The following is a 26,528-nucleotide window of genomic DNA, read 5'->3' as shown; positions in this document are numbered from 1 at the left end:
GTAACTAGAAGTGTTCATTTATATTGCTAACTCATAACAGTGTTGAGTGACTTACATTCTCTGCCTTACGCAAAATTCCAATTATAATTATCGCATTTTTCGATCGAGAATTACAGCGCATCCTTAATTTGCAAAATTAGGAGACGCAAGAAGTTGTGTACCAACTCTCACACGTTTCAGGCGCCAGTGTCAATCACCTATCTCGAATCCCAAAGTATCAAGAATGAAGAGCTGCTGATAAAATTTGTTTTGTATGATTTGCCATAACTGTACAAGAGTCTCATTTCTGTAAATGCCGGGTTCTTCATGAAAGGGATTTATATTTTACTGGGGTTTCACAGTGGCAATAATTGCTTTCTTAATTAACGTAACCTCAATGCCACGGAGCTAGTGCCTTTAGCTCCTGATTAATTACTTAAGATTTACAAATTAATAATCTTAGTTAAATGTAACTTTGCATTTCCCCCTTGAATCCATCAGTTTTATAACTTTTTCCCCCTTTCTCTTTATTACTTGCGCGGCACCTATTCTTGTCAGATGTCAGTTAATTTATGGTAAATGATAAACTGCACACGGCAACACAAGTAATAATATATATATATATATATATATATATATATATATATATATATATTATTATATATATATATATATATATATATATATATATATATATATATATATATATATATATATTATATATATATATACATTATATATATATTTATATATATATAGATATATATATATATATATATATATATATATATATATTATATATATATATGTAATCGATCATTAAAATACAATAATGTTACACAGAAGGTTGCATTGTATATATAAAAAAGGGTAATGTACAAGCAAAAAAAAGGAAAGGAAGCAATATTAAAAGGAGTAAATACCTGCATCATGAAGGCATACAAACATACACGCTAAAAATTATAAGCACAGCATCTCCGTGGACCTCTCGTTGTTACTGAGGGAAGGTTTCAACTTTAAAAAGTAGACTTTCTACTATTGTCAGCTCCATGAGGGCCACTCGACTAGAGAGAATGGAAAGCGATTCCAAGCTTAGAATCATTTTCCATTCTTTTAATATTGCTTCCTTTCCTGTTTTTAATAGCTTGTTACATTACCCTTTTTTATATTCAGTACAATTTAGCCTTTATGTTTATGTTGTTATATATAAATAAAATCTAATATTATATATATATTATGTACATTGTCAATAAACTTTAGTCGAATGGTACTGCTCATGGTGTGTGCAAGCAATGCCTTCTGTTTTAGATGCTTCTAACCTGGGCAAAGCTCCCGTATCACTATTTTACGTTACGATGATATATGCCCAGAAAAGATGAAGGTTCTTGAAATGAAATTGTTTTCATATATGATATAGGTTATGATGTTTTTATGCCATATATCAATGTCTAAGCAAGTTTTCTCGAGTATTCTTCAATTTATGACAAAATTTACTGTTGCGCAAACGCATCACTGGGCACACCATGCCTTCCCAATGTTGCGTATACGCAACACTGGGCATTTTAAGCCTAAAAGATTTTTTTTCTTTTTTTAGCTATGCAATTTTTTAAAAAGAAACTGGTGTAATTTTCAATGAATAAAAAATAGAATATTAGTAATTTCAGTTTTATTGATATGCTGAGAATAAGAAATGAGCCAATTTTTTTTTCTTTTTTGTAGAGGAATAGGGCAATGTATAAAATATCAATTACCTTATGCATTACTTATAGATTTCATGTACTTTTCAAAGGAAAATTTAATATACTTTTCAAAGAAAAATTTAATAATCATTCATTTGGGACACTGTAAATTCTGGACACAGAGGTCATGGTGCCTAGCCTAAGCGCCATGACCCCTTATTTTGATCTCTTCCAAGAGTTTTTATTGAGGTGAAGAAGTTATCAAAATAAAGAGATTTTATTCCTGGATATTCAGTTTGAAGTGTGTTAAGAATGTTTAAAACAACTTTCCCTCCTAATCCATATTCACTTGCATACTCATTTGGATTATTTCCTTGACATTTTCCTTGGTAAAGGTCAAGATTAAAGGCATACACAACCCACAGGAGTGCAGGCCGCCCAAGCTTTATAACCCCACCGTATGGCTTTCCACGGATGAACTGTTTTGTTGGGTGTCTTCCAAAGTATGAAATCATGGACTCATCTATAAATATAGTGGATGGCCCAAACACTTTACAATAGGAGATAGAATGTCCCAAAAAATGGGCGTACTTTGGCTAACTTATCATCTGGATTCAGATACGTATTATCTGCAGCATGGAAATACCTCGTGATCTCTTCAAACCTATTCCGACGCATTGAATTGGATATTAGCTCGTTATGAGTATCCAATTCCGTTGAAAATATAATCTGCGTCTTGATACAGAACAGTAGCCAGTTAGCAATAGAATTGCAACAAATATTTTCATCTCATTACATGCGTATTCCACAGTTTCAAGAGTTAGAAGTTCTATGGCAGCAGTATGAAGAAAAAGTTTATATATTTCAGGTGGGGTTCGTGAAAAATCAGCAATAGATGGTCCGTAACAAAAGTTGACGGGAGTTGTTGTCTCTTTGTTCCATATCCTTACTGCACCAGTGCCTCACTTTGCATTTTTTTTAGTTTTCCTATTTCTACCTTTTGTCGGAGCTCCTCCACTAATAAGAGCCTTCATTGTCGTCTTCTTCACTAAATTAAAGCCTTCTAATTCTTCAGAATTTCCACCAAACGTCAGATTCCTATAACAGAAAACATAGCTCAATGAAGCTCTCATGACCTCTATTTATGAATATATACATATACATATTATAGGCCTTTACATAGGTTTTTATGTATATAAATAGAGGCCTATACATTTGTGGTTATATATATATATATATATATATATATATATATATATATATATATATATATATATATATATATATATATATATATATGGCGTGTGTGTGTGCACGTATGTATGTATGTATTATGTATTAGTGTGTATGTATATATGATGATCCTTAGGCAAACATGTAAATATAACGTTTTTAAATGCAATATCCTGGGGGTAAATATATGTGGAATATTCAAAATCAGTGAGACATGGGTTGCCCAATGTTGCGTGAACGCATCACAATAAACATGAGATTTTCGGAAAGTATTTTGAACATCTGAATACATTCTAAAACACAAATTTCCGAAACGCGCTAATAGAGGAACAATCTGTTAATAAGGGCATAATCTTATTTATCTATAGATGTGTTGCATTTCTCATACATACCCATTATTTCTCGAAGACATGGTAGACGAAAATTACACTGAATTTTAAATCACTGTAATGAACTTGTTATACAGCTTGTTTCAGCAGTTCACCGTACATCCTTCTGTTAGCCTGTGGCGTGCATGTTGAAACTTGTAGACACAAGTTTAGTGTTGCACAAACGCATCACTGGGCATATATGGGTTTTAACCAGATTTACAAATGGTGATGGTTCCTATTAAAAACATAAAATAATTTGTAGAAGACATACTTTACAAGTTTACATCTTTCAGTTAACATACTGTACAAACCATTCACTGTGCGCTCAATGAACGATTCTTAGCATCTAGATCAATTACCTTGATTGGGCGTTTATTCCAAGGGTAACTTTCAACGGGTCAGCTATTTCCGAAAGTGAAATTTTCGATTCAATACCTGGAATCCAATTTCGGTAATGACCTCGCGGTGTTTATGACGCTCTCTATACAACGTATTTGACGCTGTAGATCACTTTGCGTCAGTCATCAATTTCGCTGAATGCAAATGCATTTTCCAACTTGAGATCGTAAACATACAAGTGTTAAGAATATCGTTCAGATGTGAGAGAAAGGGGATGACTGAGGGAAGTGAAAGTAGTGCAATAAAGAGAACAAGAGAGAAACCATGCCGAATTCACCTATTCGTTAAACATAATATTATGAAATAAAATGGAAAAGAACTGGAGAGTCTTGTAAGTGAAATCCAACTCTTCATTGGTATAGAGAGAGAGAGAGAGAGAGAGAGAGAGAGAGAGAGATGAGAGAGAGAGAGGGGGGGGGGGGGGGGGAGGGGGGGGGGGGGGGGGGGGGTGGCGGGATTTTTATCTTTCTAAAGATCATGGAGAATGAACATTACTGAGGTGGAAATGGCTATGAATAAAAGAATCATGGCTATATGATGCTTTTCAAGTCCCAAAAACGAAAGGCCACTTAATATGATTATAGATGCTAACGTACTTTCCCTACAAAGCCCGAGTTTCCTATCTGTGATGGAAAAGGGGTCAAACAACACAAACAGAAGGCAGAAACAAGAAAATAATCAAACAATTGTAGTGATCATGAACGTCTGCTGTTATACCGAATAAATAAACATAATAGTTTGTTATCTCTCTATTTGTGTACACGTACACATATTCATACATACATACATACATATACATATATGTATCATGTATAAAAATAATTATTCACATGAAAATCATGTGATGTGTGTAACTCAGTGTTTCTCAACCTTTTTTTAACCAATGGCACACTTAGGATCTTCTAATAATATCACGGCACACTTGGAAAATTGTTTAAGAGAAAACAAAAAATTAAGAGAATATATACTTGTAAATATGAGATGGAACTACAGACTTAAGAATAAAATACTTTTTAAAATATGAACTTACTTTATTTCAGTGTTTTCTTAGAGTAAATTGTGAAGATGATTAGTGTGAAACTTGTGCCTGGTGTTTTTTTGGCGACTTCCTCAATATTTGGTCGCAATGTGTGATAAGCAGACCCATCATTTCTTCTTCAGTTGAGCGTAGTCTCTCTCGCCTCTTAGTTTTGATGTTATTTAGGGTTGAGAAGCCAAGTTCACATAAATAAGATGTAGAAAATTGCAACAAAAGTGATAAAGCTTTTTTAGATAATGTGGGATATTTCCTCTTGAACAGATATCCAAAATGAGTCAATAGGTACAGTAGAATGTGTTTTATTTTAAGATCTCTGTCACTAGAAATGGTGGCCAGTTCCTCTTCTTCACACAACTGTAATCCAATATTAGAGGGAATATTCATGAAAGGATTTCGAATCCAATCATACTTCTCTGTGCTCAGTGATGGAAAATAGTGGTCGATGTTTTCATGAAGCGCTGTCAGATGAGAAACAACAATAGGGATCTTTTTTGTATATAGACAAATATATCAATTATCAAACTTGGAAGTGATTAAAACTCCTAACATCGATTGCAGATGATAGCAACAACGGGCGGAGCCTGAAAGATCAAAAAATTCAATAACAACTAGCAATATACTCATTACAAGTAGACACAGTGCTACATTAAAATGCAACTATTTTGGTTGAAACAAAAGGAACTATACTAAAAACGGCGGTTTGAAGCATGAGGCAATACCACAGTCATACATCCCAGAAAGAACGACGCCCATCACAATACCGAATGCATCTCCACTTATAATATTAAACTTTTATTAACTGTAGAATTATTATAAATATTATGACGAACTCAAATGGCTGAAAGTTACTTATGTAAACTGCAAAGTAGGCTATATTTAAATAATTGTCAGTATCAATAAACGTTACTTTTCATTCATGTGAAACAAAATCTATACCCATTTTTCGTATTTTCTGGTGTGCCATGACTATATTTCGTGGCACACTTCAAATAATCTCGTGGCACACCAGTGTGCCGTGGCACACTGGTTGAGAATCACTGTACAGTAACTGTTGTTCTTGGTATCACTTTCAAGTTTCTAACTGCAACCACAAACAATATAGTGTCAAATACACCTTCAAGCCATAAAAAGCTGGCCTCTTAGGAAAGTTTATTTTTTCTTTTCTTTTTTTTAGTGCTGACATCCACTTCATGTGGTAACTGTATCTCCCTTCAGTCCTCGATTGTAACAACTTTTTTGCCTTTTACTTTACTTCCATTCCTGCTTCCTTTCTTCACTCTTTCTGTCTAACCGCTCTAGCAATAAGTGCAACTGTGGGACTTTTCTCTAAGTTCCACGTTTAGAGACTTGTACTTCATCTCCTCTATTTTCTGAATCTCTTGTTTCTTGCTGCCCAACCACTCCGATGCACTATTTTCACTGCCTTTGGCGATCGATGGCCGAAATTGACCCTGTTCTTGGTTTGACAGCCTAAATTTCATGAATCAAAACAACAAAAATGCTGGAAAACTTACTAGTTCTGCTGATCCCGATTACTAGCAAAAGTATGTACGACAATGACAAAGTCAATAAAGGTCAACAAAGAAATGATCAGAAACATGTAAAATTAAATCCCCGTTAGTTGTATTTTCTGTATTAGTTATTTTCACCTGCTCCAAGTCAGCTTAATCCGGGAACTACACAATAATACCCGAGCTCGTCGTGCACAGTAAAGGCGTTGATTTATGCAGCACAGCCTATAGATAGGCAACCATGTTCCGCCGCTGGATAAAACTCGGCATATTGGTATGCTGATATGACATACTAAAATGAGGAATGACTGGTGCAACAGCGCTCAGCAGTTACAAATGTTTGTGGAAATATGATAACGTTATGATACTTGATCAGTACGGTTCCCTGACACGGGAAGTTGTGAATCATACTTTCATATGTTCACAAATTTCCCCATCCATCCCTTGACTGAATGACACGTCTGAAAAATCGCCGCGGCATGTGGTTTCAGTGTTATGGGCTCTGGTCCATTTCACAGCGGGTGACCATGGATTTCTAAAAGACGTTTCTGGAAAAATGATTAGATGTCCTTCAAGTGAATATCCATCCAGAAATCCAGAACTGACTTTTTTTGGAATATTTTTTTATGGGAACAGCTTGAGTCAAGTGTGTTTGCAAATAAACCAAGACTAATACAGCCACAAAAGGCTAACATAGCAATATACCTAGAAATTTTGAAAAATAAGCCTAATACAACTCATAAGCACCATTATTGGTCGTGTTTCTATCACATACTGAAGACGTGGTTATGATCACCTGTGTAACCATGATTGCAGGAATTACTGCAACTAATCGAAATTCAGAGATAATCTTATTGATGCAAATAAAAGAGAGAGAGAGAGAGAGAGAGAGAGAGAGAGAGAGAGAGAGAGAGAGAGAGAGAGAGAGAGAGAGAGGAGATAAGTATATTTCTCCAAATAGTAATTTAAATTTTGCATTGCATTCACAGTTTTCTTGCGTTTATAATTTTTCTTTTATGTCAATAAAAGAAGTAAAGAGACTCGAATAAAGAAAACGTTAACCGGTCGCTGAGGGCTGTATCATTTACATGTTCAAATACTGGTTAAGAATGATGAAAAACAATAAGGACAAAATATGACATAGAATACTTGAATAAAATAACCTTATCGTTTTCGTCATGAAACCTCTATTTCAACGCAAACTCTACTTGCCTTAGCAAGAATATTTTGGCTAACCAATAAATGTGAATTCAATCACTTGTTCTGCTGAAAAAGTAAAAAGTGCCAGAGCTTTCGCGGCTCACTATTGACTAACCACGAATATTTTGTTCATAGAATGATTAGGTGACCTAGCGTCAGACTATAAACTTCACGGTCCCTTGGCGGGGTCAAATAAAACACCTATGGTTAAAAACATATAATAAGACGTAACAGGAGTTTACTGGAATAATATTTTCGAACAAAGTAAATAAGAGGATATATTCATAAGAAATGGGTTATCCTTTTAACCGTCAGCCAAAATTCCTCATAGACAGAGTCAACAGACTATAAAAACCCAAGAGAACTTCAAATAAATATGAGCTTGTACAAACAGACAAGACAATTTATAGGAAAAGGTAATGAAAAATAAATATGACATCAGACAATAAAACTGACACATCTGAAATAAGGAGACGTCAGTAGAGAGCATTTTGTAGCTCTCATCGCTAAAACGTTTTGGAGATCAGAAGATTCCACAACTGTAGGTACTGGGCAAAACATTCAAACTCTAGCTAAATCCAAATTCAAGTTCCTAGCAAACTGGGTAGTATTAAACCTGATACTGGAAAACGACACACTCTTTGCAGCTGTAGCCGGCCAAGTCGTGTGAGCAAAATCAGCTTGGTCTGGAAAAGAAGAGTGCAAAGGATATTTGTCGTTGTAGTACATTTGACGAAACAAACATTATGAACACACTTTGTCTACGGCTTAAGTCAACATTGGGAGTTGGCAAAATAAACTGAACTTAAGATAAAACGTTTTCCATGAGTTTGAAATGAAAGTCAGCACTGGAAAATTAAAAGAGAAAGCACTATTATAATTATTATTCAGAAGATGAACCTCTATTGATACGGAACAACCCTACAGGATCTTGAAATTCAAACTTGTACAGAATGTGGTGTTCGTTTATAAGTAGTTACAGAAGATAATAGGAAATACAGGGAGAGATCTATTAATATAAAAAGATAAATTAATAAGCAAATTTACAGATAGACAAACAAATAAATAAATTATTCAAAAAACAAATTGTTATAGGGCAGTAATGCATTGCATTTCCGCTTAAACTTTTGAGGTTCTGAGTGAACAACATCACAAGGAAACTTCCATAATCCAACAGTCTAATGAATAAAAGACCTCTGAAACTGAAAATTTTGACAGTGACGCATTTACTGCATACTGAGCAGGAAAAGAAGACCAGCTATCATTTGTGATAACAAAAGTATTCTGTTAAAATACACTTATGAAAAGTTGAAATACAATCGGCCTTCCGTTGATGGTCCAGGTCATGACTCCCAATGTTAGGAAACAAACCTACAACCACGAACCATTCTATCTAAAAGATAAATCTCTGGCAGAAGCAGACATGTACGCCGGAGAAGGGTATTCTAGTGAAGCAAGGGCAAACAACCCAAAAGAGGTCTTGGTTTGCTAAAGATCCCATCAACAACTCACTGCTGCCTACCGGATACGAAATCTTGAATTAATTCTAAAACATACGCACCCACTGCAAGATTTTGAAGTTTAAAAATAAATGCCTTAAGATCTGCTAAATCGAGAGCAGCACTAAACTCTATTTGAATTATTTTGCACTCAAAGCTCTTACCAAGGTTCTCTTACAGTTAGCATGTCAAATCTAAGAGAGCATCATAGGCACCTAACTGCTTCCTCTACCCATATTAACTATTAGCCAACAATCTTTTGGCTTCCATATACTTGTATAGTGGATTGAGTAAAGTTTTTAATTGTTATAAATGGTAGAAATAGGTTTTTATCGTTGTTATAAATATGATCTGAATTCAGGAAGAAATCTTCTTCATTAACATTATCATTATTTGTTAACAGTTCATTATTCATTCCTATTCTCTACTTTATAGAGAAATGATGAATGTACCCAATACATATATACTACTCCCTTTTTGCATTCTCAACATGCGAAGAAGAAAGGGAAAATTCTCATAAGGACACTCCTTTAAGCTGAAATCATATAATTCATAAATTAATGGACAGTATTCAAATCCAGGATGAATCTAGTTATGGAAAGACGCCCAAATTTTATTTTGTGTATACCCAGTATGCTGACATGCACCCGCATAATGCTTAGGTTGCGCCCAAACTACAGTAAAACGTGTCATAAACACGCCAGTAACTTATCCCACTAACATTACAAACTGGTTAAACAGAAGTTGATGACTTATTGGTAGTTCTAACCACTGCTTTATGCAATTATTGGGTATTAGTAAAAGGCTCGTTCTCCACTTAAGGTCATTGACTCATTTTCAATCTGGTTGGGATACGTAGGAGATAAGTTGATCGCCGTGTGTTTGAAGTATACAAAATTGCATTCGTTGGTTAAACGATTATAAATACCAGGTGTATTACCGGTAAAATAAAGTGTACACACACAAACACACACACACTACACCTGTATAGTGATCCTCGGGCGCAGAAAGGTCAGATGAAACGATAATATCAAGGTCTGATATAAGATAATGTCAGAAACGAAATAAATTCATGTGGAGATTAAATATACGTATTGTATTAGTGAAGGTGGATGTTGGAGGATGGTGTTGCTGTAGGCAATCTTGGATAAGATTTCGGTGGATAGAGACAACCTGCTACATTATATCTACTAAAGCTTCTTATTTATATGTTCATATAAATCAAATTACCTATGAAACCTGATAAGAGCCGCTCAGTTCTCTAAAGGACCTTCATCATATAGGAATAATACCAACATACTGCCATTTAATTTTACTAATATCCATTACAAGAACAATAACTGAAGTTTAATAAAGGTCCTCACACAAATACAATACGTATATTTATATATAAATAATATATATATATATATATATATATATATATATATATATATATAGATGTATGTATGTATATATATATAGATATGTATGTATGTATATATAGTAGATGTATGTTATGTATGTATGTATGTATATATACAGACGTAAAAAGCAACGTAGCTATAGAAAAAGAGCTTCAAAAATTGTTTCCTGTAGCATATTAACGATGGCAAATTTTTATGTTTGAACTGGAATGAATGTCACTGTGGGACGATGACTGATACTATTTTTTTTACACGAGTATTGTAATTTTCCAGATATTATTTCAAACGCTTCCAGGAACGAATTTTTTGTATACTGTCTAAAACTTTAACAGGTTTCATTGCTGCACCCTGTGCTCTTCATTTCCTTTTAAATTTTATATATAACACGTTTCATACCTAATGTAAAGTATAGTAGTCTGCTAGCATAATGGTTCAGAGCAAGTTGTGTCATCCAGGACACTAAGGAAAGGTGAAGCCCTTTTTAAGGCATAAATTAAAACCCCTTCGACAATCTGAATTTGAATTTAATGTTACATGCAATTTTGATTTTCAGTGCTTTACAACAGCCTTTTAACGTATTTGTGGACTGACAGATGGCCAAACGTGTGTTGGTAGATTCATTCTGAGCATTACAGACTAGCCAGCCTAACAGGCCTCATTTTATCATTACTGAAAAGCCCATGCACCATGGAATTACCCTGTAGAGTCAACCTACCGTATATTATAGATACGATTTAGTAAGGCTTTTCAGGTTGTAATCATATGAGGATTATTTCAACTCAGTAAAAATGTTTCGTTTGCTGTGATCTAACTGACTCTACCTACATTTGGCTCTTCCTTGAATCGTTTTTAGTCCGGCAGTTCACTTCACTCCCGCAAAACTGCCAAATCAAGCGCGCCATAGCAAGGTACTTACTAATGCAGCGACCTAAACACGCAGAACATTTTTAGAACAGTATTTGTGAAGATAATAAACATTCGTTAGAATGACAGATTCATTTTATAATGTATATTCAATTACTTTTTATATCATTACAACGTTTTAGATCTTTTATTTATATAAATTTTATAAGAGAGATACAATATGTTAATTACATGAAGTCAGATCAGTAAAATGGCTTCAAAATATTGGAGAGACTTATGAACTCGGGTAAAAAATTAATACAGTTAATCCTCTCACATACATCAGACATAAAATGACTACGTAATGTCTATCATTCATTTTCAGTAATTATTAGGGGGTTCATTTGGATGGCATTCACCATCATTAGGATAAGTATGAAGTATTTACGAATAGCAAAGGTGTGTCACAGAAATAATCTTTCTCGAGTAGGCTGGGAGAATGTACAAAAATTGTATCGCTATTACGTCTTTGCCGTTGGAATCCTTCACTTTAAACAGCTGCCAACAGTAGGTAAATATAAGAATTGTTAAGGCAGTTTCCATTTAATATCACATCGATTTTATTGTGTCAATCTATTAAACTTTAGAAAGACATGAAATTTTGTATCAATTCATGTAAAGTTATATTTAATTAGAGATAGATACCAGAAGCCAAGCAACTGATATAATACAACATGAAACCAATTCCCCCTCATTTATCGGTGGGGCTGTGTATTACGTATTATTCCAAATTATAATACTTTCCCAAACAGGTTTTAGAAACAAAAGTTTGTGACGGTAACGCTCTCCAATTTACATACTCGTAAGGCTTTCTTGATTGATGAACGCGGGGGGGAGGGGGGTTGTTACGTGATGCATGATGCTGCGTTTTGCAGGAATTCCAGAAGTCTGTTTTAGTTCCGCCTGGAAAACATCGGGCAACTAATGTAAAAAGGGGTGTGGGCCCGTGGGGCCCTACTCTATATATATGGGTGTTTTCTCAGCCCACAGGTGGTCGCTGAAGCCATCTGGAATATCTACAGTATATCTGACGAGTACATTCATGACACACTTTACAATGGCTAGGAATCTAGATTTATTCAAATCTATAATAATGTTACTGTTGACTCATAATCATAAATATTCTTGGAAAAAGGTGACAAAATACCTGTGATATATACGTCCATAGTCTGAAGTGACTGGCGCTATATACAACCTGCAATCTACAGTAACAACACGTTTTTCTTTTTTTATATTGTTTTTACCTGTTACTAATTACCATGGCTGCTTCCTTGAAAATTCTTCACAGTAATAAGAAGATTACAAGTCTTTATTACAGTTACTCATTATCCCTTACTGAGAATTGCAATGTTGCTACCTTCAACAAAATAATATAGGGTTCATATACTGCAGTACTGCAAGAAAGCTATAATCACATTTACCAAAGGTAGTTGAATCATCATGAAGGGAATTTTATATGAATCAGGAAAAACAGAAACAGGCAGAGAATTCAAAAGCCTGGTAGAAAATGGAAAGAAACAGTCAATGAACAATGCAATCCAAAGATTACCTATTTTCTCAGAGTAAATGTGGAAGAAATGGCTGGACGTGCGTTACAAGGCCATTAGAAAGAAGAAATTCCCCCCCCCCCCCTCCATCCCTACAAACAATAAACGTGACCGAAAAAAGTATCTAAAAAAAAAGAGAGAGAGAAGCCAAATTGAGAGAGATTGGAAAGGGAACGAGTGATAAGGTACTAGGAGAATAACTAATCTAACAAGTTTCCTTAGACTCAATCCTTTTGAAAAGAAAGACAAAAGACGAAAGAACTGGGTAAGAAGTCAGTACTCTAGACAGGAATGATAAGTTTAAAGTAATTATAATAAAGCAGACGAAGAAATAAATCTAAGCCATGTAAACAACAATAAAATTTCAAGGAAACTTAGATAACTTAAACACAGGACCTCTCCAACACAAATTAGAAGAAAACTATACACCAATGTTGATAGGCGCTAGAGATTCAATAAAGTGTTAATTAAAAGATAATTAAAAAGTCGGATATAAGAGAAAAGAAATGGAAAGAAACTTGTGAATAAGGCATTAATGTGACCAAGTTATTAGTCTAGATGCCAGGCCCATTGCTTACGTAGTGAAACCTTGTAATGTTGACTACCCTAACATTTTTTCGTGGAAACATGTTCTCTAAAGATAGGATGGCCAAATTAGCATAGTTGCTACTTGGACAAGGTTGAGCATTTCTCAGAATTAAACTGACCAATTTTCAACTTTTGATGCTGATGACATAGAGTGACTTATAATACCACTTCTAAGGGGTTTTAAATGGTGGAGAATTCATTTTTGTAGCTGTTTTTGCATTACAATGTACAGATATAAAGTTTTATAATATAATGTTGTGAAATATTTTGAAAACATGTGGTAAACCTGAATCTTTCTTATTTCAGACTGTGAATAAGCATGATTAGAATACTAGCTTTAGTTTTATGGTGTCTAACATCTTCACAATCATAATTGCTACTGGAAAGGGGGATGTCACTTCAGTCCTTTTGATGCCAAGGGAAACGTACAAACATTCAAGAATGTGGCTGTTCAGAAGATCATCTCTACAAGCAAGATGAAAATGGATGGGCGTTTTTTAATTCTCTCGAGAAGTAAAGTTTTCGCTATTAAATCATGTTATTTTAGCTATGCATCAAAGAGTATAAACAATGAACAGAAAAAGAGAAAGTGCTCATAGGTGTTTCCAAGAGGTTGTTAAGGTCATAGTGTAGGGAGTTTGCTTTCAAGAGAGATTTTGTTTTGTGGAAAAGAGCGTAAACTAAAGGACAGTAAGAACTCACAAAGGTGGGTGCAGGTCAGAAAGTGTAAAACTGTAGAAAGGGGTAGCAATATCACCATCAAACAAAAGCTAGAGCAACTTTGTGATGAGAGACAAGATCAGTGGGCTAATGAGGTGATGGTTAGACTCGGTACTGTAGAGATCTGCATGCTGCTGATGCGCCGTACCAAGTCCCATGTTACAATTGGCTTTGTGCTATTCCTCTGACCTACTCTACCATGAAGACATCTGAGGAGGAAGCACTAAGATTTGTCCTTTCTAATATAGCTGAGAACGTGACAGAAACATGGACAACTTCAGAACTATACTCTATGTATCTTGCTGCCTCAGGCACTGTATCAAGAAGACAGCTCATATCCACAATAACACCCTACTTTAGTGAAAAGTTGCTGATGCTCCACATTGAAGGCTATGAAAGTAAAGTTTGATTTAAAGAGAACTTTGGACAGTTTTAAAAGTGTCAACATCAGCACAAACCGAGAGGATGAAGACAATATTGAGAAGTTAGTGAGGAAGAACAAGAAAGAAGTTATGACTACAATCTAAATGATTTTCCTCATCACAAAGTCATTGAAAAGACCAGTGCGACTCTCCTGAAATTGGTTTCTATCCAATTCAGAATACTACAGGAATATCAGACTAAGCATGTAGATTGGGACCATATTCAGCTGGGCCGACAGCTATGACTTGTACATTGCAAGTCCCAATAGAATGAAGAGCACCCACGCCATAGTCATACAGTTGACTCAACATCCAGCTGGTACCACTGACACTGGAAACACTGGTTTGATGCAACTGAAGATTCTCAATTTCAGAAACATAAGAGGTTGTCTCTACAACTCAATCACCAGATGGAGCTAGAGCACTACAATGGGCCTTCCCAGGTAAAACTACCTCACTTAACATTGAAACCTGTGTCTGTTGAAGAGCTGAAGCTTCAGTCTGATGCAGTCAGGTTTAGTCAGCAACGAGATGTGGCATGGCTTTCACAAATAAATAAAAATGGCAAAACAATTGAGTGGGCAGGCTTTAATTAATGCTCAGCAAGATCGACTGGAGGAACATCCCGCTAAGAAAGCCAAAACACTTTTGGTTTTTGGACCAATGACTGACTACACTTGTTTATCTTGAAAGGGCTCTCAGGGCTTTTGGCATGCAATACATTCACCTCACTGTCGGCCTTCAACTGTATGAAACTGCATGCCTAGTTCAGTGGAATGACCCTCAGCAGTGGACCAACCTCATAATTCACCTGGGTATGATACACCCACTCATGAGTCTTCTGGAATGCATAGGAATGTTGATGAAGGAGTCTGGTGTAGAAGTTCTAATGAATTCAGTGTTCAGTGGAATAACTAGTATCTTGAATGGGAAAGCTTGGACAAACGCTCTACGGGAATGATGTCTCATCACTGCAGTATTGTTGGAGACCTTCATGAATGGTGTCAAGGCATACCACGAAACAGCAAGGCAGCACCCAACTGAGAGGCTATTGGTAGACTATCTTATAAAACCTACACTGTTGGCACTTGTGTTCTTGTGTGGAGAGTGGAATGGTGACTTCTACCTTCAGCAATACTGTCTCAAGGCAATGCTGCCATAATTGTGCTGTCAGCACAATTATGCCCACTACCTGAGCTGGTATGTGCGACAGATGTAACACATTCCTCTATCTGCTAAAGAGGACCTATTTACAGGTGTGCATGTACTTCATCACTCAGAATGGGGCATCTCAGTTCCAACCAATCAGTTTGGTGAACAAACATATATCAAGCGAGGGAAAGGTCCTGGAGGTATGAAGGACATATTAATGAGCAACGAGCAAGTAGCTGTATGGGTCAACAGTTTCAGTGTATGTGCCCACCTTGACATAACCAAGGAACATATGTATAGTGATGTTGGAGATGAAGGGAAGACATATGCCCACCTTAACATATCCATGGTGTGAGCATACCAAGTAGTTCTCTGATTCTCTTACAATAAGTTCCACACAACCATAAAGAAAAAAGTTAAAACAATGGTGGCACTCAAAAAATCAGTCAGTGTCAAGAGCCCATTGCCCTCCTGCCTCCAAGAAAATTATCCTGTTTGACTGCTAATACCAAGAAACTCCAAGTGCTAAAGACCATGAGCAGGCAAGAAGAGGCAGAGCAAGGGAATTTCGACTGACCCCTAATACAACCCTTCCATGCCAAGAAGCTGTTCTTCATAATACCAAGAGTCTACTGAACAATATCCTTTGTGGGTACCACTTTCAACACAACATCCAACTCGTGAATAAACTGGACTGTACAGTCACCCATGCTGAAGCAGACATCACACTCTGTAGCTACATGATGAAAGTCATGGCATATGGCTCCCAAACCTTCCACATCCTAAAGTAATGATACTGACGTCTTGGTTACGCTGGTGTATTGGATATCAAGGATGCAGATCAATGCCAAGATTCAAATGGAAAAGTGGAATGTTGATAAACTGGATGTCAACAAAACTGTCAAGCACTTGGGACCAAGAAAATGCAGCCAGCTTCTAGGTGGCCATGCACTGTCAGGCTATTATACTGTGTCATGCCCCTTTGGAAAAGGAAAACAGTCAGTGCTCAAACTCCTTGAAAATGACATACCAGGTCTTGATAGGTACTTGGAGAGCCTGGAACAACCCAGCCTCAGCTCAAGGTAACAGTGGATACCTTTTTCTTACTATTCTATGGGCAAAAGAGTTGTAAGACAATGAATGATGTGTAAGCTCGCTTGTACCTTGGCCATGAGACACCGCCACCACTGAAAAAATTACCACCAACTGATGCCAACCTGCAACAGCATGTGCTCAGAGCTCCCTTCAAATGCCACTGTAGAAAGCATCAGATAGCCCACTGAAGCTCAAGATATTACTAATTTTGGCTGGAACATTAAAGGCTCCATCATTACACCGGCTATCTCATCAGCCTAAGTTGCTCTTCAAGAGCTCCTGGATGTAGTGAGCTGCAATTGTACTGGAAAGGGAAAGGCATGCAGTAGTGGACGTGGTAGATTCAATAGTGCTGGCCTTTCATGTACAGACTACTGCAAGTTTGAGGGAGGAGTCAACTGTTATACCAGCAAGCTTATAGGCGTAGAGGAAGATAAAGAGGGCCAAGACAATGATGATATAGAAGATAATAATGGTAATAATAATATAAATAACTGATTTTACTAAGTTCATTGGTGGAACTTTTATTGTGTATCAGATATTTGAATAATGATACAATAAACCCCCTTGTCCTGACATTTAAGCTTTTGTTTGACCCTATATTTGGCCATATACGTAGAAATTAACAAATTGTAGAGATGAAAATACCACCCTCTAAAACTCTTGGAAAATGGCATTACATGACCACTTTTATAACAAACTGCATACAATGAATTTTAACCGATTTTCAATATGGTGACGGCGTCCATTTTGAATTCTGAGAAATGCTCAACATTGTCCAAGTAGTAACCAAGCTAATTGGGTTTTCCTGTGTATATAACACATATTGCCATGAAAATGTTAAGAGTAATCAAGACTGCAGGGTCACCATTTTGGCAGTTAGACTATATAGATCTCAATTCAGATAAACGAACAAGATTATAGTTGATAAATAGGGTTAAGGGAATTTGTGACTAAGCACGATCAACAAAAATGGATGGGGAAATGAATGAAAAAGAGATTTTACTTATTGCATCATCACCGAAAGCACAGATACAAGAAGCGATAGAGTTGAGAAGGCCTTTGACAATGAAGGAAAAAATGATTGAGGCATACTACTATAGATATAATGCAACGAGATACAACTGGAAATATCAAGGGCAACGAAAGAATTTAATAATCCTTAAAGGTCCCAACAACGATCAGTGACAAAGGAAGGGTTAGTGCAGTATTTAATTAGGGATGATAGACGGCGATGTAAAGGACTCCATTTTTTTTCTAATCTTTGTGGAATGACGTGGAATACGGTGCGGGACAGAAACCTATCCAATATTTAATGATGCATTGACCCTACGGACAATACGAGCTGATCATATTGACGAGGATGATCAAATAGGATTGCAGAGGGGATAAGATAGCGAAATCCGGTGCACTGGAATAACTGCGGGATATTTTAGCTGACAAAACAACAGCCGTTTTGGCTTTTCAAACTAAAAGAGGAAGGTTAGACCTTTATCAGCAATGTCTCCGAATATTTTTCAGTTAGGATGAAATCGAAGCGTCGGAGTTCCCAGTACGATATAGCTTCTACCAATGATGTGCTGTTGCACAATGTTTCCAAGCATTCAGGAGCAACAGAAGGAGAGGTTAGACATTTCTCGTGATAGATCTCTCGACCGTAATACCACTGGTTTCTAATTATTTATTTTTTTCATAATTTTCTATACAATTTCTTCTGGGCCCAATGGCCATTAAATCAGGAGGGGGAGAAGTACTGTGTTTAGAGTTTGATTTCACCGGTGAGCCTTTTTTTCCCTGATAAAGGATTGTTGCTGGGAAAAATAAAACATGTCACTGTCAAAGCCATCTTTTCATTACTCAATACAACACTATGAAATCTATGCTATATAAAGCTTAATTGAGTCTAGCCCGATGGTCAAAGCCAGAGCACTAACGGCTTTAAACTTCGGTGATTTTATTATCAGGCAGCAATCGCAAGCAAATCAGAAATAACTTAATTACCACTTGTGGTAAATGAACTGTTCAATAATCTTAATTAGTTTATTACCTGCGAATAACATTATAGAATTAACTGTACCTAAGCACTCTCATGTCATTAGTTGCTTGTCAGTAAGCATTTACATCGTGCGTCAGAACGCAAACATGAACGTGTAATACACATACTTATCAATGGATTGTTATGTGGACTGTACATATAAGCAGAGGCACAAGCGGGCTAAAACTTAAATTCATTTACACACAAAAGCGCGCGCGCACACACGCGCAAGCACACACACACACGCACACACACACACACACACACACATATATATATATATATATATATATATATATATATATATATATATATGTGCACATCGTTGAACATAGCATGAAGTAAGCAAATCTTTTAAATCTAGTTTTTCATTTCGGAGTCAAGGGGAATCCAAGTATATTCGAGGAGCGAGAGAGAGAGAGAGAGAGAGAGAGAGAGAGAGAGAGAGAGAGAGAGAGAGAGAAGAGGGGGGATGTAACATTTTATTAAAAAAAAAAAAAAAATTCATACCTGAACGAATAAAGCGATGGAAATAGGCTTGGCCAATTCAACGTTAATGTTGAATGTATTTGATTGTGTGCCTTAAAATTATGCAGCCATTACATGAGGGAGTTTTTCACAGCTTTGTTAACGTTGCGAAGATTCTTTTTCACACCTGAAGATACGTGCACAGAAAACTTCGTCAAGACATCAGCAATACTAATATACTACGAGGAACGCGAAATATTTAAAAATGAAACACCAAAGCTGAACAACATATGGAAGCGTAATAAATAAATATATAAATAAATAAATAAAATTGCGATATCGGTTACGTTGGTTACAATTCAAAAGCCCATCACAGTCGTCTGAATTTTGCACGAAACTCTCTATGTTGCACGTATGGGCATGTAAAAGCAGGCACTATTTAATTCACGAGATTCATATGACGCGCGACATGGCCTAAAAGTTTGTTATTTCAAAAATATAAATGTTCTGGTATGTTCACGTCAATCATAGATGGCGTGATTGATATTTGGTAAACACTCCTGGACAGCGAATAATTTTATCCAGCAACGGAAAATACAAAAATATTTTTTGGAATATGGTGAGCATACTCGGGAGTGTTCAAATCTTCCCTTCAGTTTCAGGCTTAGAACGAAATTCGTATAAGAGTACTTCAGTAAATTTCACAACAGTCCTCTTTTTCTTTTCTTTCGACCTTGTTAATCTCACTGTATAGCAGGGTCGGCCGCTCGATTCAACCTATTCCATCTATTTCGATTCCTTGCATCTTCTATCACCAGTCCCACTTCACCCATATCCCTCCTCACCACATCCTTCCATCTGATCCTCTGACAGCCCACACTCCTCCTCCCCCCCATCACTGGCATGTTCTTAGCCCTCTTGATTGGTTCCACCTCCTCTCTTCTTAATACGTGACCATAATATCTCAAACGAACTTCTCTAGCCTTCTCCTTTGCATTACATATACTACACATTCTTTTTATTTTTTCACTCTCCCTCCTTTCCAGTAGTGATAGTCCAGCAATCCATCTCGCAGTCCTCATCTCTGTTCTTTCCAACAGTCACTCCTCTTTCCTCTTAAGTGCCCAAGATTCTGCCTCATATAACAGTACACGCCTGACAACTGTCCTATAAATCTTCATCTTGAGCTTAAATGGCATTTTTTGTGTAAAAAAAAAACTCCAGTTACTTCTTTCCATTATCGCCATGCTTCTTTCACCCCGTCTCACTGCTCTTTTCAGTACCTCCCTCCTCTGTTATTACTGATCGCAAGTAGTGACTAAACTCATCGTTCTGCTTTAGCACTGTGCCATCCTCCACTTGAATGTTTATTTCTTCATGCCTTTCTCTACTACTAAGCATTAGTTCTGTCGTTCCAATATTCACTTTCAATCCTTTCCTTTCTAGGGCTCCTTTCCAAGCTAAAAACCTTTCTGTGTCTGCTATAATGACTAAATCATCAGTAAACATCAGTTCCCACAGTTCTTCGTTAGACTGATCTTTGTATGCATGATTTTCAAGAAAAGGTAATTGAATTCCAGATTTTTGAAGCATAGATAATAAAGTTAGGAATAAAACTATATATTTGCACTGAATCAACATTATACTTCATGCACAACTTGTTTCATATTTCCAAGTTAATCCCTAGGTACGCATAATTTATGGTTCTAAAATATTTTTACAATAATTTTTGTTCGCAAACGTAAGATACCGGGAAATTAATCTTGTTTTGCTTACCATGAAAAGCTGAGAAGTGTTTACGTTTCATTTATTCCACATGGTTTTAGGCTAATATTTCTAACAATATTATGATGATTTTATATTAATAAACTTGGATACAGCAAATACGTCTGTGCTAATGCTAACTTATCATAATTCCTTTTACGTGGCTGATATACTGAATGGAGGAATACCTTTGTTCAAACTGCAGCACAAAAACATAAACAAGAATTGTTGCCTGACGAAGTCTCTATATTGCCAGGTTAGGGAACACAAGCAATAACAGAGAAGTCCTAGATCAATATGACGTACTTCTTGGAATAGCCGTAGGAAGACGTCCAGGAACTGTCAGATTCACCCAATCTTTTCTGTACGTCAAATGACTTACATCTGAATCTTGGATACTTTTCCCGTTGTAAGTTATTCGACTGAAGCAGTGTTTCATTGGTTTGAACAATATGTGTGAAGTGGACGGACCCCTTTACATATCTTTTCCTTTACTAACGCTAAACCCCAGTCTCTGAAGACTCAAATGCTTCAAACCCCAATATAAATATTCATCAGTCCATCTCATCGCTCCGTTGTCATCCTTTCCATGATATTCATCGCACTAAGTGAATGACTTAATTGAAAACACTGAAAATGAAAGCATTTAACAGGGGAAACTTTACACACCACGTTATACAGCTTGAATGCAATTCAAGGAGCATGGGAATGAATGATTTAATTGCAAATCCCACTTTATCAAGTCTTCCGTATATTTAATGAAATAGAACAAAATTAATATGGTAATGGGTCTATTATATAAGTACTGTAACTAGATAAAAACACAAAATGTATGCTGCCGAAATCTACCATTTCAGAATCTGAAAATCCTATCTCATCCAATCAAAATAAAATTGAAAAACCGTTCGTAAAAATTCGCTCATGACACTTGATAGTTTTTGTAATAGCAAGAGAATGAAACCTATTTACAAACCTCATATACGGTTAATCAGACCAGAATACGCAAAAGAAATAAAAAGGTGCAGATAACATGCATTAGCAAGTTTTACAGCATACGAAAATAAGGTGTTCAGACTAATTATCCATTGCAATGAATAAATTTCACCATACCAGCGAATTGAATACAGGAATGTGAAATGATTGGTGCAAATTTTGTACAGAATAAGCCTTAGTCTTCTTGAGCACTTGTCATTTTCCATAATCTGGCAAATTCTTAAGAACTATTTCAAATATTAAATTCTTAAGACTCATTTCAAATATGTCTTAGATCTGGATGATGATTGATGTTTATTTGCTGACTATTGACGTGACGTGAAAATGTGTATGAACAAAATATGGATAAGTATCAAGACCTGAAAATAGAAACAAGAAGGATGTGGGATATGCCAGTGGAAATTGTACCCAAAATCATAGGAACAGTAGGCACGATCCCAAGATGGCTGAAAAGGAATCTAGAAAAACTAGAGGCTGATGTAGCTCCAGGACTCATGCAGAAGAGTGTGCTCCTAGAAACATGAGTCCATCACTCATGAGGCAGGATGCAACCCGGAACCCCAATACCACCCAATCGAATTGGAGGACTGTGATAGACCAAAGAATAATAATAATAATAATAATAATAATAATAATAATAATAATAATAATAATAATAATAATAATAATAATAATAATAATAATAAGTGAGGTCAATGAAATAATGGGCATAATACACACCACCAGTATCACAGAAACAAATAACTTGGCATATGCAGGAGCAAGATTAGTAGCAGAACTGATGGGATACGAACACACACACCAGCAGCACCAACCCAACAGAAACAGAACAGCAGCAACCTCCTTGGAAAAGGCGCCTGGAAAAGCAAATCATGGTGATGAGATCTGACTTGAGTATACTGAAAGAGATGACAGAAAAATGGCTAAGAAGCAAGAAAACAAGGGAGGAACTCAACGAGAAATACAAGTACAAGAGATGGGACTAAACAACAATAGAAGATGTAAAACAGAGGCTTAAGGCCAAAGCACATAAGATCCAACGGTACATGAACAGGACTAAGGGATACCAACACAACAAACTATTCGGAACCAACCAAAAAAGACTATACAGCCAACTAAGAGGGGAAGACAACCACCAAACAAATTCCTGAAGCCGAACCAAGTAAGAGACTCTGGGAAAACATATGGAGCAATCCGGTATCACACAACAAACATGCAACATGGCTCCAGGAAGTCAAGGAAGAAGAAACAGGGAGAATAAAACAAAGATTCACAGAGATCACGACAGACACAGTCAGACACCAACTAAAGAAAATGCCAAACTGGAAAGCTCCAGGTCCCGATGAAGTCCATGGATAATGGCTCAAAAACTTCAAGGCCCTACACCCAAGAATAGCAGAACAACTCCAGCATTGTATCTCAAATCACCATGCACCCAAATGGATGACCACAGGAATAACATCCTTAGTACAAAAAGACAAGAGTAAGGGAAATATAGCCAGTAACTACAGGCCTATCACCTGCCTACCAATAATGTGGAAGTTACTAACAGGTATCACCAGTGAAAGGCTATACAATTACCTAGAGGAGACAAACACCATCCCCCACCAACAGAAAGGCTGCAGAAGGAAGTGTAGGGGCACAAAAGACCAGCTCCTGATAGACAAAATGGTAATGAAGAACAGTAGGAGAAGGAAAACCAACCTAAGCATGGCATGGATAGACTATAAGAAAGCCTTCGACATGATACCACACACATGGCTAATAGAATGCCTGAAAATATATGGGGCAGAGGAAAACACCATCAGCTTCCTCAAAAATACAATGCGCAACTGGAATACAATACTTACAAGCTCTGGAATAAGACTAGCAGAGGTTAATATCAGGAGAGGGATCTTCTAGGGCGACTCACTGTCCCCACTACTTTTCGTAGTAGCCATGATTCCCATGACAAAAGTACTACAGAAGATGGATGTCGGGTACCAACTCAAGAAAAGAGGCAACAGAATCAACCATCTGATGTTCATGGACGACATCAAGCTGTATGGTAAGAGCATCAAGGAAATAGATACCCTAATCCAGACTGTAAGGATTGTATCTGGGGACATCAGGATGGAGTTGGGAATAGAAAATGCGCCTTAGTCAACATACAAAAAGGCAAAGTAACGAGAACTGAAGGGATAAAGCTACCAGATGGGAGCAACATCAAACACATAGATGAGACAGGATACAAATACCTAAGAATAATGGAAGGAAGGGATATAAAAATCCAAGAGATGAAGGACACGATCAGGAAAGAATATATGCAGAGACTCAAGGCGATACTCAAGTCAAAACTCAACGCCGGAAATATGATAAAAGCCATAAACACATGGGTAGTGCCAGTAATCAGATACAGCGCAGGAATAGTGGAATGGACGAAGGCAGAACTCCGCAGCATAGATCAGAAAACCAGGAAACATATGACAATACACAAAGTACTACACCCAAGAGCTAATACGGACAGACTATACATAACACGAAAGGAAGGAGGGAGAGGACTACTAAGCATGGAGGACGGCGTCAACATCGAGAACAGAGCACTGGGGCAATATCTGAAAACCAGTGAAGACGAGTGGCTAGAGAGTGCATGGGAAGAAGGACTAATAAAAGTAGACGAAGACCCAGAAAATATACAGAAACAGGAGAATGACAAACAGAACAGAGGACTGGCACAACAAACCAATGCACGGACAATACATGAGACAGACTAAAGAACAGCCAGCGATGACACGTGGCAATGGCTACAGAGGGGAGAGCTAAAGAAGGAAACTGAAGGAATGATAACAGCGGCACAAGATCAGGCCCTAAGAACCAGATATATTCAAAGAACGATAGACGGAAATAACATCTCTCCCATATGTAGGAAGTGCAATACGAAAATTGAAACCATAAACCACATAGCAAGCGAATGCCTGGCACTTGCACAGAACCAGTACAAAAAGAGGCATGATGCAGTGGCAAAAGCCCTCCACTGGAGCCTGTGCAAAAAGAATCAGCTACCTTGCAGTAATAAGTGGTACGAGCACCAACCTGAGGGAGTGATAGAAAACGATCACGCAAAGATCCTCTGGGACTATGGTATCAGAACGGATAGGGTGATACGTGCAAATAGACCAGACGTGACGTTGATTGACAAAGTCAAGAAGAAAGTATCACTCATTGATGTCGCAATACCATGGGACACCAGAGTTGAAGAGAAGGAGAGTGAAAAAATTGATAAGTATCAAGATCTGAAAATAGAAATAAGAAGGATATGGGATATGCCAGTGGAAATCGTACCCATAATCATAGGAGCACTAGGCACGATCCCAAGATCCCTGAAAAGGAATCTAGAAAAACTAGACGCTAAAGTAGCTCCAGGACTCATGCAGAAGAGTGTGATCCTAGAAACGGCACAAATAGTAAGAAAAGTGGATGGGAACTCCAAGGAGGCAGGATGCAACCCGGAACCCCACACTATAAATACCAACCAGTCGAATTGGAGGACTGTGATAGAGCAAAAAAAAAAATAAATAAAATAATAATTAATAATAATATTAATAATAATAATAATAACCGTTACTATACCCATAAATATTCAGTAGGACGGAGATGAAAACCAAACATATTTTCCCCTCCATCAGTTACAAATATTTCAGAAGAACCAATCATGAGAAGGGAGAAAAGCAAAGACCCTCAGTATGATACTCTGCAACGTCGCTCAAGAACATGGAAATGATTACTCAAAAGCGTCCGTGCAAAATTCACCACTTGCGTTTCATTCACAGTGGTAACAAGATTATTTATAACACGTTTCCTTAGTGATTACTTTAACTCCATCTCGGAGGAAACGACTTTTTAAACATCACGACCCGAATTACATTAGATAAAATTATCCTTTTCGAGAGCTTGTGTTTCAAGCTTATATATATATATATAATATATATATAATATATATATAGATATATATATATATATATATAATGTCACTAATTTTTCTCCTTTTGAATAATGGAATAGAAAAAAATCGCTAACAGAGAATATTGTACTGGTTTGTCTCCTAAAACCATACCTCAATTTTTTTCGACAATCCTGTTGATGCATTAGATGGTTATTGCTCTAACAATCATAGCCTAAGGAAAAGAAGTAGTTCTCGAAAAGGTTCATTATACCAAATGAAATTCGGGTCGGGGGTGCACTGATGACTGAAATGTCGTTTTGGCTTTGGGGAGTAAGATCAGGATTATACATAATCTTGTTATCACTGAAAGTGAAATGCAGATAGCGAATTTTTCGTGGATTCAATTCAGAATTATATATATATATATATATATATATATATATATATATATATATATATATATATATATATATATATATATACTAGCTACTAGCTGACAGCCCAGCACTGCCTGGACAAAACTGTGAATGACAATCGATAAACTCTCTCTCTGCCATTCTTATCGGAGCTGAACTTGGACTAAAAAGGCAATGGGAGTGTCTC

The sequence above is a fragment of the Macrobrachium nipponense genome, chromosome 6 (genome assembly GCF_015104395.2).
Source record: "Macrobrachium nipponense isolate FS-2020 chromosome 6, ASM1510439v2, whole genome shotgun sequence".
NCBI lineage: Eukaryota > Metazoa > Arthropoda > Malacostraca > Decapoda > Palaemonidae > Macrobrachium > Macrobrachium nipponense.
Note: the sequence above shows the minus strand (reverse complement) of the source record.